Source organism: Aythya fuligula, chromosome 3 (assembly GCF_009819795.1).
Source record: "Aythya fuligula isolate bAytFul2 chromosome 3, bAytFul2.pri, whole genome shotgun sequence".
In the NCBI taxonomy this organism is placed as follows: Eukaryota; Metazoa; Chordata; class Aves; order Anseriformes; family Anatidae; genus Aythya; species Aythya fuligula.
In genome coordinates, this window is record NC_045561.1 from 66,306,361 (window position 1) to 66,320,027 (window position 13,667).

The window sequence follows — 13,667 nt, forward strand, 5'->3', positions numbered from 1 at the left end:
TGGCAAGAAGTTATAGTTTAAGCAGTTAAAGTAATTAGCAGCTGTGAGGGTGGGATGGGTCAAGTTAACTTGCTGGTACAGGCATGAGAGAAATGTCAGTTTACCTGTTTATCAACAGTGCCATTCTTGTAAGTGATGTAATTTTTCTTATTTCTGTGAAGAAAAATAAGAAAAAACATGAGATTTTTCATAATCAGGAATGGGTTAGGTGTGGGTAGTTTTGTTCAAATGAAGAACAAAGGAGAAGGAAAGTAATTACACAGAGACCTACCTACTTGGACCAAGAACTGAAGAAGAAATTAGGACCATATCTGTCGCAGTTTTGTAAAGCATAGTTGAGACAGGCCCTTCCTGAACATACATTGGTATGTGCTTCATACAGTAAGCACAACTGCACCATGCTGACAAGACCAGGGCTGGAAATGGAAGGTAAATATTACTGCTTACATTTAACCGCTGAGGCTAAATGTATGAAGCAGCACATATAAAAATATGTGTAAACTGTTTAGGTATGACTGGAAACTGCATACTACCTATTACCTGGTCATAGTACAGAGTTTAAGAATGAGCAATGAACTGGGCACTGATCAAATCAGAAGGTAGAAAAAATCTCTGGCCAGCTTGGGAATATCCTGCCATTTTAACCCACTGAGATGGTCACAGAGCCAGGAGAATTGCTACTTTTGCATCCCCCTGTTCCCCAGCATCACACATACAGCTCCAATTTATTTTTTGATTCATATAAGGAAAATGAAGAATGCAAATTCAGATCCTAGCTAAGTGATATCACATTTCCTTATCAAATGTAATCTTCCTTGGTCTTTGTGTGTGGTACATTACCTACCACTAGGAGAGTGAAGAAGCATTCTGGATGTCTCTCCTGTAAAATGCATTTCTTTTGTCTCTGCTTGGCTGCTCATGCAGTATACTGCCCACCCACTTGGAGTAGCAAGCTTCTTTGTTGTGGACAAACATTTTTATACTTTTTTGATGGATCCTTTTATTTATTTATTTATTTACTGGGGGGTGGGAGGTGGGCAGGGAGGTGGAGAGGAATGCACTGATTAGAAAATGTTGCTTGGTATATGACATTTTCATTTAGTCACAGAATTTTACCGACATTCCAGCAAAAGATGCTTGGAGATTTCTATGTAAGACCAATATAAATTCAACAGAAGAAATGATTCCATATAATTTTTCGATAAATCCCTAATTAGTAGGTAGGCATTACAAACCAGATGTTTACTTCTCTAGTTCTGATAAATTAACCTGGGTTAAACTATTAAGGGAAGATGTTTTTCTTCCCACAATATTACTTGACTTCATGTGAGTCTGATATCAAAATGCACACAAAATAAGGCAACATGACAGAAGAAAAAATATTTAAGCATAATAATCCCATTTGATTTTTAATCCTGATTTGAATGCAGTTATGTTGCACAATGGCCTTTGCAAAAACTTTCTACATTTTTTTTTTTTTGACTTGTTTTATTTTGTAAAAAATTTGCTTCTTCTTCAGTAAATAAGAGGCAATAAATGACCAACAGAAAAGGTCATGATGATTTGTTCCAATGAGTAGAAAGGAATGGTAAATTATAATTCCTTTAAAAAGCTGAACTCCTGAATATACCCTTCACATCTCATAAATATTTTCTTCATCTTACTGTATTCTTCTTTGTAAAACCATCATCCTAAGCACTTTGACTTAAATAGTATAAGAGCATCTTGTTCTCCAGTACAAGCTTTCATTTAGAGAGACACTGATTTTCGCCGCTCTCCCAGACAACTAACCTCTAATGATTCCTAAAGGCACACACATCTTTTCCCTGAAGACAGAGTTGGATTGATTGGTTGATTTTAATTATAAAGGAAAAAGAAATAAATCCTTCCAAGTTTAGGAAACAGTAGCAACCTTGGTCTGGAAGCCCCCACACCGTGGCCGTGCCACTGTGAGCCTCCCCGGGGCACCTTCCTTCACCTCCCCACCCCTCCATCCCTGTACCCCCCCCCGCTCATCCTGTGGCACCTTCCCTGCCATGTCCCAGGGGCTGCAGTGTCCCCCAGCACGCCCCGCTCCTGCTGCACCCTGCCGCACTGTGACCCCCTCCGGCTGGGAACTCACCTCTCGTGCTGTGCTCCTTGGTTTGCGGTCTGGCAGAGTCATCTTTGGCACGACAGGAAGAAGCAGCGCCTTGCTCCCAGTGCGCGGCCCGAGGTTGTGCCCATTGCTGAACGCTTGCACAGAATGTTAATATATATATATAAAAACCAAAACCAAACATCAAACAAAAACCCCAGCACAATATTTACCTTGGAGAAACAAACATACAAACAAGCAAATGAAACAACAAACACTCTCTGTGAATGTATTTTAAATATAAAGGAAAATACGATGCTTATTTCACCATCTACTCTGTTTCACAGCACTTATATCTATGCAGTTTTAAACCTCCCTGAAATATCAGGGATTTCTTCATAAGAAATCAGAAAGAAGAGCAGAGAGAAATAGCCATATCTGTCTAACATCAAAATAGTTGTCAAAGAACTGTGGCAGAGTTGCTGAATTATACTAAACCAGAGATGACTGGGCAGATCTGATTCAGGCTTTTCAAATTATGGCATCTGTTTCTGGTTGTGATAAGCTAAGGTAGTGACCTAAACATTTTTTTAATTCTTCTTCACAGGAGTGTTTGAATGCATGTTTTGGCTCAACCGATAGAGTTATTCCATTTTTTTAAAATTTATTTTTGGTAGTGAATTTTCATAGTTTATATGCAATAAGTACATGATTTGAGTACTCCTGAAGCTAGGACATTGCAGCACTATAGCGCTGACAGATTATTCTCAGAACTGCTTTTCACACTTTGATGCAATTTTGGCAAAAATATTTAATATTGTTTGGAATTTATTTTTGCTGAAACATTCCTGATTTCTCCCACTTCAAAAGACACATCTCAGATGATTTGATTCGGATTACCATCTCAGCTTCTGTAGGAAAAAACCTTACCCAAACATTTTGAATTGCCTTTAAAAAACATATGATCCCTCTATACCCACTCAGAGAAGTGCAGCTCACATAGGAGTATGAGAAACACAAACTGTTTCAGTAGAGTTGACACATGAGAAAGGCTGCTATGAAAAAAAAGTCAGTTGGGAAATACCAAATGCTTTACATCCAAAGACAAGCAGAAGTCTCAAGGCTATATTCCTTGGTGATATACCCCTTTATAGCTCTAGAAAGGAGAGTTTCTCAAATTGCCACCAGCTGCCTTTTCATGCCCACAATGTAGCCAGCCTAGTTGCTTTTAGCTGCCCCAAGCACTTATACTGGAGCTCACTGCTCCCTGGTTCTTGTCAAAAGGTCGGGGCTAAAAAAGTTTACCATTAAATGAAATTAAATGAATCTATGTCAGTCTGGCAAAACCAGGTTAGAGAGGTAAATAATATGCATATCACTGGCACATCTGTGAGAAAAGTAACCTCTGGAAAGAGGGAAGCAATAGGCAGCTGAAGTGGTGACTGCTCCAGCAGGAAGGATCAGCATGCTTTAGGCACTCTGTAGGCACAGGAGGGAAGCAAAGTATCAGTCAGAGTACTCTGTGAAGATAAGTCCAAGTAAATCAGGAAAAAGTAGAGACAGCTAACCCATAACATGGACTGTAGGTCATATTTAGATGGTGGAGGCATCTGTGTCAGGAAGGAGAATCTTTGGGAAGCATGCTAGGGGGTGGGGAGAGACGAATGTGGGTCACTGTGGAAAATAAAACAGAGACAAGCTTTCAAGAAAGAGTGTAAAGAAGTAGCCAATGCAGTCCTTAGACATACTAACATTAATAACAAGAAGAACAGAAGGAGATGAGATACTATCTTGATTTGGTGCAAGGAGCATTATGCCCTTTTCATGTTTTTACAATATAGTCATTATCCAGAAGATTCAAAACAGCAGAACGACAACTTTAAACCCAGAAAATGAGCACATTGAGGGAGAGATCTGGGGTGAAGGGGAGAGATTTTCTTTAGCAAGGAAAAGATTAGAAGCTTATCATGTCATCAGTTTATGAATATCAACAAAATGAAAAAAAAAAAAAGAAGAAAAAGCTTTTTTTCCAGCAAACAGTAATGCAATTAAACTGATAGTCTGAAGACAAAATTAGAGAAAAACTACAATAGTAATAAGACATCAATTTGTAGCTAAGCCATAGGAACAACTTATTGAGTTTACAGGTATGATCTGCAACAATGAAACAACTTTTAAAGTAGTTCATATATTTTTCTGACATATAGCTCCTTACTCAAATGGGAATTAATTGCAAATAACATATTTTAAATTATTTTGCAGGAAGGTAAACAACTGCTCTCTGTTGATCTATTACCTTTCTAATCCATGAGAAACCTGATGCCACAGTTAGGAAGTGTAGTATTTATCCCTTTGGACAAAGTTTGGGTACGTATTCATACATTCAGACTTTGCAGATACAATGACAGAATGGAAATCCTTGAAATTCTGGTAGTTTATGACTAACAGCTTTGTCTCATAACCAGTGACATGTTGCAATCTCAGCTGCTCTGAGCCGCACAAAACTCACTATGGCTGGTTTGGGACAAGTAATGAAAGAAAAAGAATGGCTCTCAGTTGATTTGGGAGATGTTTACCTGAAATAGAGAGATAAGAGGAATAAGTATTTTGAATTAAGATTTAACTGGAGCAGAGACTGGTACTCTGGACTCTGTGTATTCATTCTTTCTCTTGTCCTCTTTTTCATACAGTGAGTTATAAGTATTTCAGGACAACTGGAAGAGCATGAAGAGATGATAGAGTTCCCCAGAGTGCCCATGGTTAGGTCATGCTTATTGTAAACTCCCTTGGGCAGCACAGATTAATTTATTCCCAGTCAACCAAATCTGTAGAGATGTTGGATAAATCAGAATAAATGTCATGATCATCTTTACTTTCTAAGAAAGGAAAGACGCTTTCTAAGAAAGGCAAAGTTGGAAATTTTCAGGGGTGGGAATGGGAAGGGAGAAGAGCAGATGACAGTAAGGGTATGCTGACTGGGGAGAGGAGACTGCCTCCCTCCCTTAGGTGCTGGGAGCCTCATTCCCTTGCAGAAACAGGTCACAAATCCTCCTCCGTAGCATTTCTGACTCCTGCAGGTTTTGATTTTTTTTTTTTAGGTACTGACCTTTCCTTACACGTCATATGGAAATCTTATAGGATTGTTTATGAGGGAGTTTTCAACTTTTTTTGTAAATAATTCATTTTTATGAATATATTTGCCTGAAAATAGTTAAGAAGAAAGTTAATTTAAAATAACAACAACAATAACAACAAAATGTTTGACTTAGAATTTTCCCGGTGGCTGAAGTTTAACTAAAGCCTTGTACTTTATTTAAGGTTAGTATATTAACTTAACAGATGCATATTTATTTGGGCTTATTGTTACAAGTTCTTTTTTCCCCTCATAGTAGTTTGCCTTAAAACAAACTTTCTCTGAGAGAAAATGAAGTTTCTATAATTTTGGTTCTAGTCTGTTGTTCTCATGCTCTGGCATTTTAGATGCCAAAGGAAAACCTCATATATAATTCACAGGTGCTTATGTTGCTTATTATGTATCCCCCCCAACCCAAAGGTGCTGAAAGAGTCCAGATTGTACTTCTCTAAAAACGTCACGCCCTTCTTGATCAGAATTTCTTTATCATGTTGAAACGTCTACATTTTCATAAAGGATAACATTTGACACCCTGTTTCTTTGCAAATGCATTTCAAATCAGAAGGAAGCTTTGTGGTTTCACGGCACATTCAGTGCAAAGCCTCAAATGCCTAGTCTGTTCTCCCATTTCCCCATGAAAAGGCACTGCTATGAACAGTGATAAAACTCTGCACTGCTTCCATCCAGTGCCCTGCTACTATTCTGTTCTTACCTGTACAACACAGCTGGGATGCTTCAAAGGGCTACACCAATAATAAGTCAATACCACGAGGTGGTGCTGCGAAACAGTTTTCTACATCCTTTTTATTTCTGAGCGAAGTGAAGTAGTCTAAAGATCTACCCAGAAGCTAATTCAAGCTTGGTCAGTTTAATAAAGAAGCCATTCTCTTTGGGGAGGAGAACAGGAGAGTGTCATCTCTGCCTGTGGACCTGAGAATAATTCCTGACACATGAGTATTTTTATTGGGCTGAAATGTTTAAAAGATGGAAACTGTGCGTGCATGTTGACAACTACCTGCCAGACAAAATTAATACATTTCACTACCACTGCAAAGCCATGTCAAAGTGCAGGGTCCAGCCATCACCCTTTCTTTCACATAGAGTCAGGGGTAGCAATGAATTTGAATACTGAATTTAAAAAAAAAAAAAGGATAATAAAAAACTTTTTAATAAGCTTCTCCTACCCAGATAGCAATGTTCCAGGTAGATATGTTTAAAGTAAAACTGGAGGAATTAGGGTAAAGGTAATAGTTTTGAATTCAAAAGCACAGATTACGCTTTTCTGACTCTACGTTCTTGCTTGATTTCTTTCGATATGCCTGTTGTTCCAATGTGCATAAGACTACAAAAGCAATATAATCCTGGTGTTACACAATAAATCTGTTTTGCTCCCCAGGTACTTTATGTCTGCAAAATATCTAATTGGAGAGAGCTATTATTAGTTCTGAAGTGTACACCAGTAGCATACAGGATGAGAAATATTTATGGAAATTACAGTACCAAATGTTAACAAATTCCTCTGTGCCCTTACAATTTTTAGCTAATAAATTGGTACTTCAAAACATCCTGGCTCATTTGTAGATTCCTTGAGGTAATATTCTTTACAGTAAGCAGTTGTTTATTGCTTGAATGTGAGTTTTTCATATTACTGTTGGTTAGAAGCAAGAGTGCATTATGTAAAAAATAAATTGTTTTCTAGTGATCTTTTCTAAGAGCAAAGGTTTCAGACATTAAAAGAAACATTTTTGTATTATCCATAACATTTTGAGAGAAATATAAAATGTCATTTAGGTATTTATTTCCTCTTTTTTTTTTTTTTTTTTTTCTTCCTTCAAGGTGACTCATTTATGCCTCAGATCATTTATGATCTTACAGCCAATGGACTTGTAGGAATGTGCAAGGAAAGGCATGATTTGAGACTTGATGAAGCTGTTTTCTTTGCTGACACGGAGTCAAAGAAATATCCTCAGCATTTATTTACATACTTTCCTGCACAACAGCAAATATATACGTATTATATATATATATTTTATATATATATATATATGTATATAAAATATAACTTCAGAGCCAAGCACTCTGGTGCTGTGTCTGAAAACCATCTCCTCCCCTTTGCCAGCTCTCTCTCTCTCTCTTTTAATTTAATTTAATTTTTTATTTTTTCATTCATTATGTCTCTGTCTGGGAGTTTCACAGACATTCCTTCAGAGAAGTTATTTATTTATTTCACTTATTTCATTTTAATATTGATTCTTACAGAAATAGGCAGCACTTCTTGCTAGACAAATCAGAGCATACCTGGAAATTAAGAGGGTCATGGAGAAACAGGTCTACAGCTTCTAAGAAAAGTACCTGGAGTTGGAATCCATTTTATTTAGCCATCTCTCCTACTACTCACACTGTTTTATGAAAATGAGATCAGCTTTGGGGCACAATCTCTATCTGACCAGTTGGCTCCAGATTGTGTCAGCAAGCTAACATCTTCAGGTTACACCAAAAATCACAGCGCACAAGCATGTTCAACCTCTTCACAAGTTTAATGAATCCACATCTTCACCATGACAATATTGTACTAGTGATGAGAAAATCCAATGAACCACAGTGTCAGTGTCAGTGCAGGTGAGCAAATTCTTTATGACCAAATCTATGATTTGGCCTCTTAATTTTAACCTTTCACAGCATCAGAACATTCGTGGAACAGGTTTCAGACACTCTACTCAGGCAACCTTTTTTGATAGAAACCAGTATGACAAGTATTTTATGCATGTGAACAAGGTCAAATGTGTATTCATGGGTTCAGTTGCTTTGCTAAGCAAGATATACATGTAGTTGAGTCTTTTCAGTATATATAGTATTATATATATTTTAATATGTATACTATACTATATATTTTTATATATCTATATCATATATATATATATTTCCAATCAAATCCTTTGGGTATGTCCTTGGCCACATTATAAGGGAACAATGCTTTGTTCTTTGTGGTCACACCATTGTCCTGACTATGCTGCAGGTACATTCTTTTTCCAGTGACTGATGTAACAAGCACCAATGACAATGAAAGAAGTAGTAGAGATTACAAATTCATGAAGGGAAAGATTTCTATCTGAGCCAAGAGAAAGACTATAAAGTTATGCCAATTTAATCTTTTTCATCTTCACTTGAGTGGCTGAAGCAATAAATTCCAATGTACCTCTAGGTCCTCATTCTAGCATGTATGCTTGATATCTGACCGTAGAACCTGTTAAGCAAATGTGTCCTTCTAATTGTCCTGCATGTTTGTTTTATGAATCTCTTTCTCCTTTGAATTTATAAGTGTTTCCTTAATTATTTCTTAAAAGATCACCTTGAAAGATCTGAGGGATATGAATATTTCTTCCTGGACAAGGGGTCTACACATTTTCACTTCTGGTAGCAGAGGGGCCTGGAGGACTGAGAGCTAATACTCTGTAGCTTTGGTTTATGACAGCCAGCTCTTCTCAAGCAAAAGAATAAAGCAAGAATCAGAGTTCTCCATGTGTGCAAATAGGACAAGGATAAAAGGCTAACTCAAAATGAGGTAGGTGTCACTCAGAAGTTAATAGACCATGTGCTTTGTTTTCTTATAGAACAGAATCATAGAATCATTAAGGTTGGAAAAGACCTCTAAGACCACCTAGTCCAACCATCCCCCAACCACCAACATTACCCGGTAAACCATGTCCCTAAAATACAACAGTATACCACATGGTATGGTATATTATACCATGGTAGGAAAAGGTAAAGTTATATACACAAAGATATATAGAGTTTGAATTAGCTGGACACAATGTGCCATATTGTTTTCTTCACTGAAATTGTAGGCAGACTGTATTCCTTTTTTTTTTTTTTTTAAGAGAAGTTAATGATAGCATATCATTATGTTATCATGTCAACATTCATATGATCTCTTTAGTCAGAAGAAATAATCAGGTACTGGTTATTAGGTACTGGTAGATATTTTTAAGCACTTGCAGTATGATCTTCGGTCCTAAGGAAAAACATTGAAAGCATCTTCTGAATAATGAGAACAGGAAAAGTACTTCACTAGAAAATCTCCATTTGTGTAGTTTCTGGCAACTGCCATCAAAGATAAAATGCAATCATAATCATAATTGCATTTCAAACTCCATCTTGATGTGAAATCCATAAGTCTTAGCAGTTAATAAGTTTTTAGTTTTTTATCTACAGGAAACTGGAAAGTATTTCTTTTGAGTTCTCTGAATTTCTTCAAGCCTGTGGTGAAAATTTATTTTAAGAACAGTAAAAAAACTTCTAACAAGTAGTACATGCTTGTATAGCTCTGCAGTCATTTAACTTTGCTGATGGGTATTAACTTCCTTAATAAGAAATTCAGATTATATATAAATCTAGTAATGATAATTCATATCACTTCTAGAAGAAGGTAATTTATTTCTGTTCAGGGGCATTTTTATTTTTTCTTCTTTAGACTACTTAAAATACAAACCTTTGGAAATCAGAATTATTTTGAAGAAATGACACTGTGAAATATTCAGAATATGTACTTCTCACAGCTTTTCAAACTCCTTCTAGAAAGTTTAAAGTTCAAAGAAATGTTAACATCCCAATTTCTTTATAGCAGGTCAGATAAAACATAACTTTTTCATACTGTAATGTTAAAATATGAATTTAAAGTTATGATATCTCAAGTTCCTTTCAAATATATTGGCAGCTTAGATTGCAATAGTTACTTATATAGAATATTGAACTTAGTTTTAAATTAGTTTTAATTTTTCTATGCAACTAAAAATATTCTTATAACTCCTACTGCATTAAAATGGAATAAAGTAGGACAAGCAAATATGAACAAATATGGTTGTTAAACTATGTAGCTGTTTTAGAAGAATATGACAAATGCTGAAGGATCAGCACTATCAGCACTAAGATGCTATCCTTACTAGCCTTACAGTAGCCTGTTAAGCCTTAGAAACATTTGAATGTAGAACATTTGTACCATAGATTTAAAATCTTACTGAAAAGCAAATTAATTTTCCAGCACTGTCACCTACTTTCTATAATGGTGATTTTTCCTTATATACTGCAATATCTGCCTACTGGGGGAAATAAGCCTATTCAGAAACCTTTCACATATCTGAAGAACTGTATGAAGTATACTCTCTTTCATTGGTTTCACTAATTTGGTTCTTTCACTTGTTGGCCATGTTTTTCAAACTTGTCTCATGCTTGCTGCTGTATGCTGAACTGCCCTCTGTGGATCCCCCTCCTGCCCAATGTGTGCTGTCCTCTTAATGGTGCAGAATGGAATAGAAAGGGGGGAGCTACTGGGAACAGGAAAAGTATACTGTACAAAATATTCTGTTTGGAACAATCCTAGAGGGATTATTTCACCTCTAAAGCAATCAATGATGTTATTATTCTACACACTTCTGAAATAGTTCAAAATAAACTAGATTTCTATATTTTAACTTTCCAGTGCTGTCTATTAAGTGAGGTGTAAATATTCTACTCTAACAAAAAAAAAAAAAAAAAAAAAAAAAAAAAAAGTGAATTATACTAAATTGAATGAGGTCCGCTTATAAAACACAAAGGCCAATCTATACATTAAGTTTATTAGAAACAGTTAATTATAAACAGTGTCCTATTTGGACAAGATTTTTCTATTGTGATGTGTGATGTCAAATGACTGTCTTCTGTTTGTCAGTAAAGAATGTAAGAAACCAAGGACTATTTGGGTAGAAATAATCCTTGGACTGTCTCCTTTGGAGATCCACAAGTTTGTTTGGTAACTGGTGTTACTGGGTAGGGCACTAGAACTAGAATGAGGCTTGCTTCATACCAAAGGGTTTGTCCTATGACCCATGTAATTCCGTTCAGTTGAAAAGAGCCTCATATGAGAGAATTTCATACATTTCTGTATTCTTAATGATTAAACAACTTCATTACTAATCACGAGCCACTGGCAAATTCTATAATTCAGTTGCTTCCTTGAAGAACTTTTAAGTCTGGCAGGACATATATATCAATGCTTTTTACAAACTCTTTATGCAGAGCAGTTTCTGTTGAGAATCATGTCTGAGTCTGGTCTCAAGCCTTGGTGTGCTAGAGAGGCTGAATCCAGAACCATCAGAAAAGCCCAAGTAAACCTTTGTGTATACTGCATGGGCAGAAGTAGGCACCTTAGGTTGCAGTAGTCATCATGCCAGGGTAAAGCCTACATGTAGCTTTTCATAATTAATGAAGGAGAAAGAGAATGGTGGGTTATTTTAGGGGAACACCCTCTTTAGCATCCAGTCCTAGAGGTACTTTCTTGCAAAAGACACAGCGAGGTTTGATCTTTTGAAATAGAGCAGGCTTTGCTGCTGTTGTTTTTACCATAGGCATCCTCCTTTACATGTTAGGATAGTGGTAAGCTAAACCAATTCTTCCATCAATCCAAAGACGTTATGCCCTCAGGAGGATCTAGTATGTGTTCTAGAGCTTTGTTTGGCTGTTTGTCTGCACATGCTATTGAAAATGGTTGGCTGTAATACAATAAGCACAGACAACTTAGAGTTAAACTTGCTTTTGTGATCTTCTTCAAGATAAGGGAGTTCTTATCCCACAATACAGTTCATAGTGAAACTATCCTCCGTTTCTTCCTCCCTTGTCCCTCATATGTCAGGATAATCACTAGTGAAGGCTCTGAATGCTCTCATAGGCACAGAAGACATGTACCTAAATCCCTGCAAAAGCATCTTCTGCATTTTGTGGGTGACTTCCATAGAGTGTGGTTTTATTTCTGGTTCTGATTTAAAAGAAAAATGAGACTATTGGCACATTTTTTTTTAGGGATATTGAGCCTCTCAGTGTATTATCTTCAGTAAATAATTACAAGATGAAGTATCTCCAAAACATTAGTCAGAGGATTAGGTAGCTTTTTGGAGCTTAAGACATTTTTGAGCTTGGCTATTAGTTCTAAGACATGCCAAAACTGAGTAGCTTCTGGGTATATTCAGTCACAAACAAAGAAGTTTCAGAAATTCAATTTCAAATTTCAAAAGCAGTTATGAGAGAGGGCTTTCAGGAAACTGGTTTTAGTTTCAGTAGTCTACATTCTAGTAGTACTCTGAATTTCATTCTCCAAACCTGTCCCTTAGACGTATGTATCAGTAATGTAAAACAAAACAAACAAACAAAAAAAAAACAAAAACAAAACAAAACGAAACAAAACAAAAAAACAAACATGAGAATAAAGGTATCAAAAAGTGTAAGCATTTGATAATTTAATCCAGTGTCCTGAGTTTAGTAATGGTTTAGGAAAGGACGGCATTTTGAAAGCTGTAATACTCCTCCTCTGTAAAGATAATCATTTGTTCAGTGCTGAAGGTAAACAAGGGAATCTCTCCAGTGGTCACTGAATGAGCTGAAGTATGAGTCTGATCATCTCTTACAATCTAGGGATAGCAGAGAAAACTTTGTTTCTCCCATAACTTCAGATGAGCAAAGCTCCAAATTTTTACTTCCTTGCTTAGTTCAAAATGTACACGGTGGCCACTGGTGTGTTTTCTTCAAATGGAATATCATAGCCAAATTTAATGTTAATAATATGTTCTTCAACAACACGGGGAAGGCCACTGAGATTAAGAATAATGGAGAAATAAATTGTTATACAACAGACACTTTTCAAAACCACAACATTTTCTCATGGAATACTGAAATATATTTATATGCAGACTAATACAGCCTGGACATAACTTACTGCAGTAAATTTTCTGTGACACTGGCTGATTAAGCCAAACTTTGTAACCTTTTCATAATTAGGAATTACAATAAGCCCTGTAGTTTATGAACCACTAAACATAGTTACAAAAAAGGAAGATAATTTATTATAGACCTACAATTTGATACATTATAACTTGATCAAGCTTTTAATTGGCATATCCTAATTTCAGTTTCAAAGCTTAACATAATCATGGCAGCAGAAATGACAATAAATTAATTGCAGCCTTGGCATTAAATGTATGTACACCTTCAAGATGTGTACATACCATTTTAGGTTAAATATTAAGATAGACAGACAAAATAACGAGATAAATACAGAAAACAGTGTGGCAGTTTTTAAATTCTCTTAAAACAAAACTAAACAAAAACACAAAACCAAATACAAAAGACCTGACTTTGAACAACATCATGTGTACTTTTCATTTAGAGAATGTGTGACACCTGATGTTTTGTCTCACATTAATTTGATGTATTGTATAACTTATCATGGCTTTACATGTTCCACGAAAAATTCTCCTATAAGCACAGATGTCAATAACAGAAATGACAAGAGTACAGCATGCTCACATAAGAACTTCATATCTAGAAACTAAGAAGGGACACTGTGACCTTTTAGTCTAGGCTTCTGCAAAACACGGGAGAAGGGGAGCATGTTGAGGGGAACAGTTTTTCTCTGCCATGGTCGTAGACACT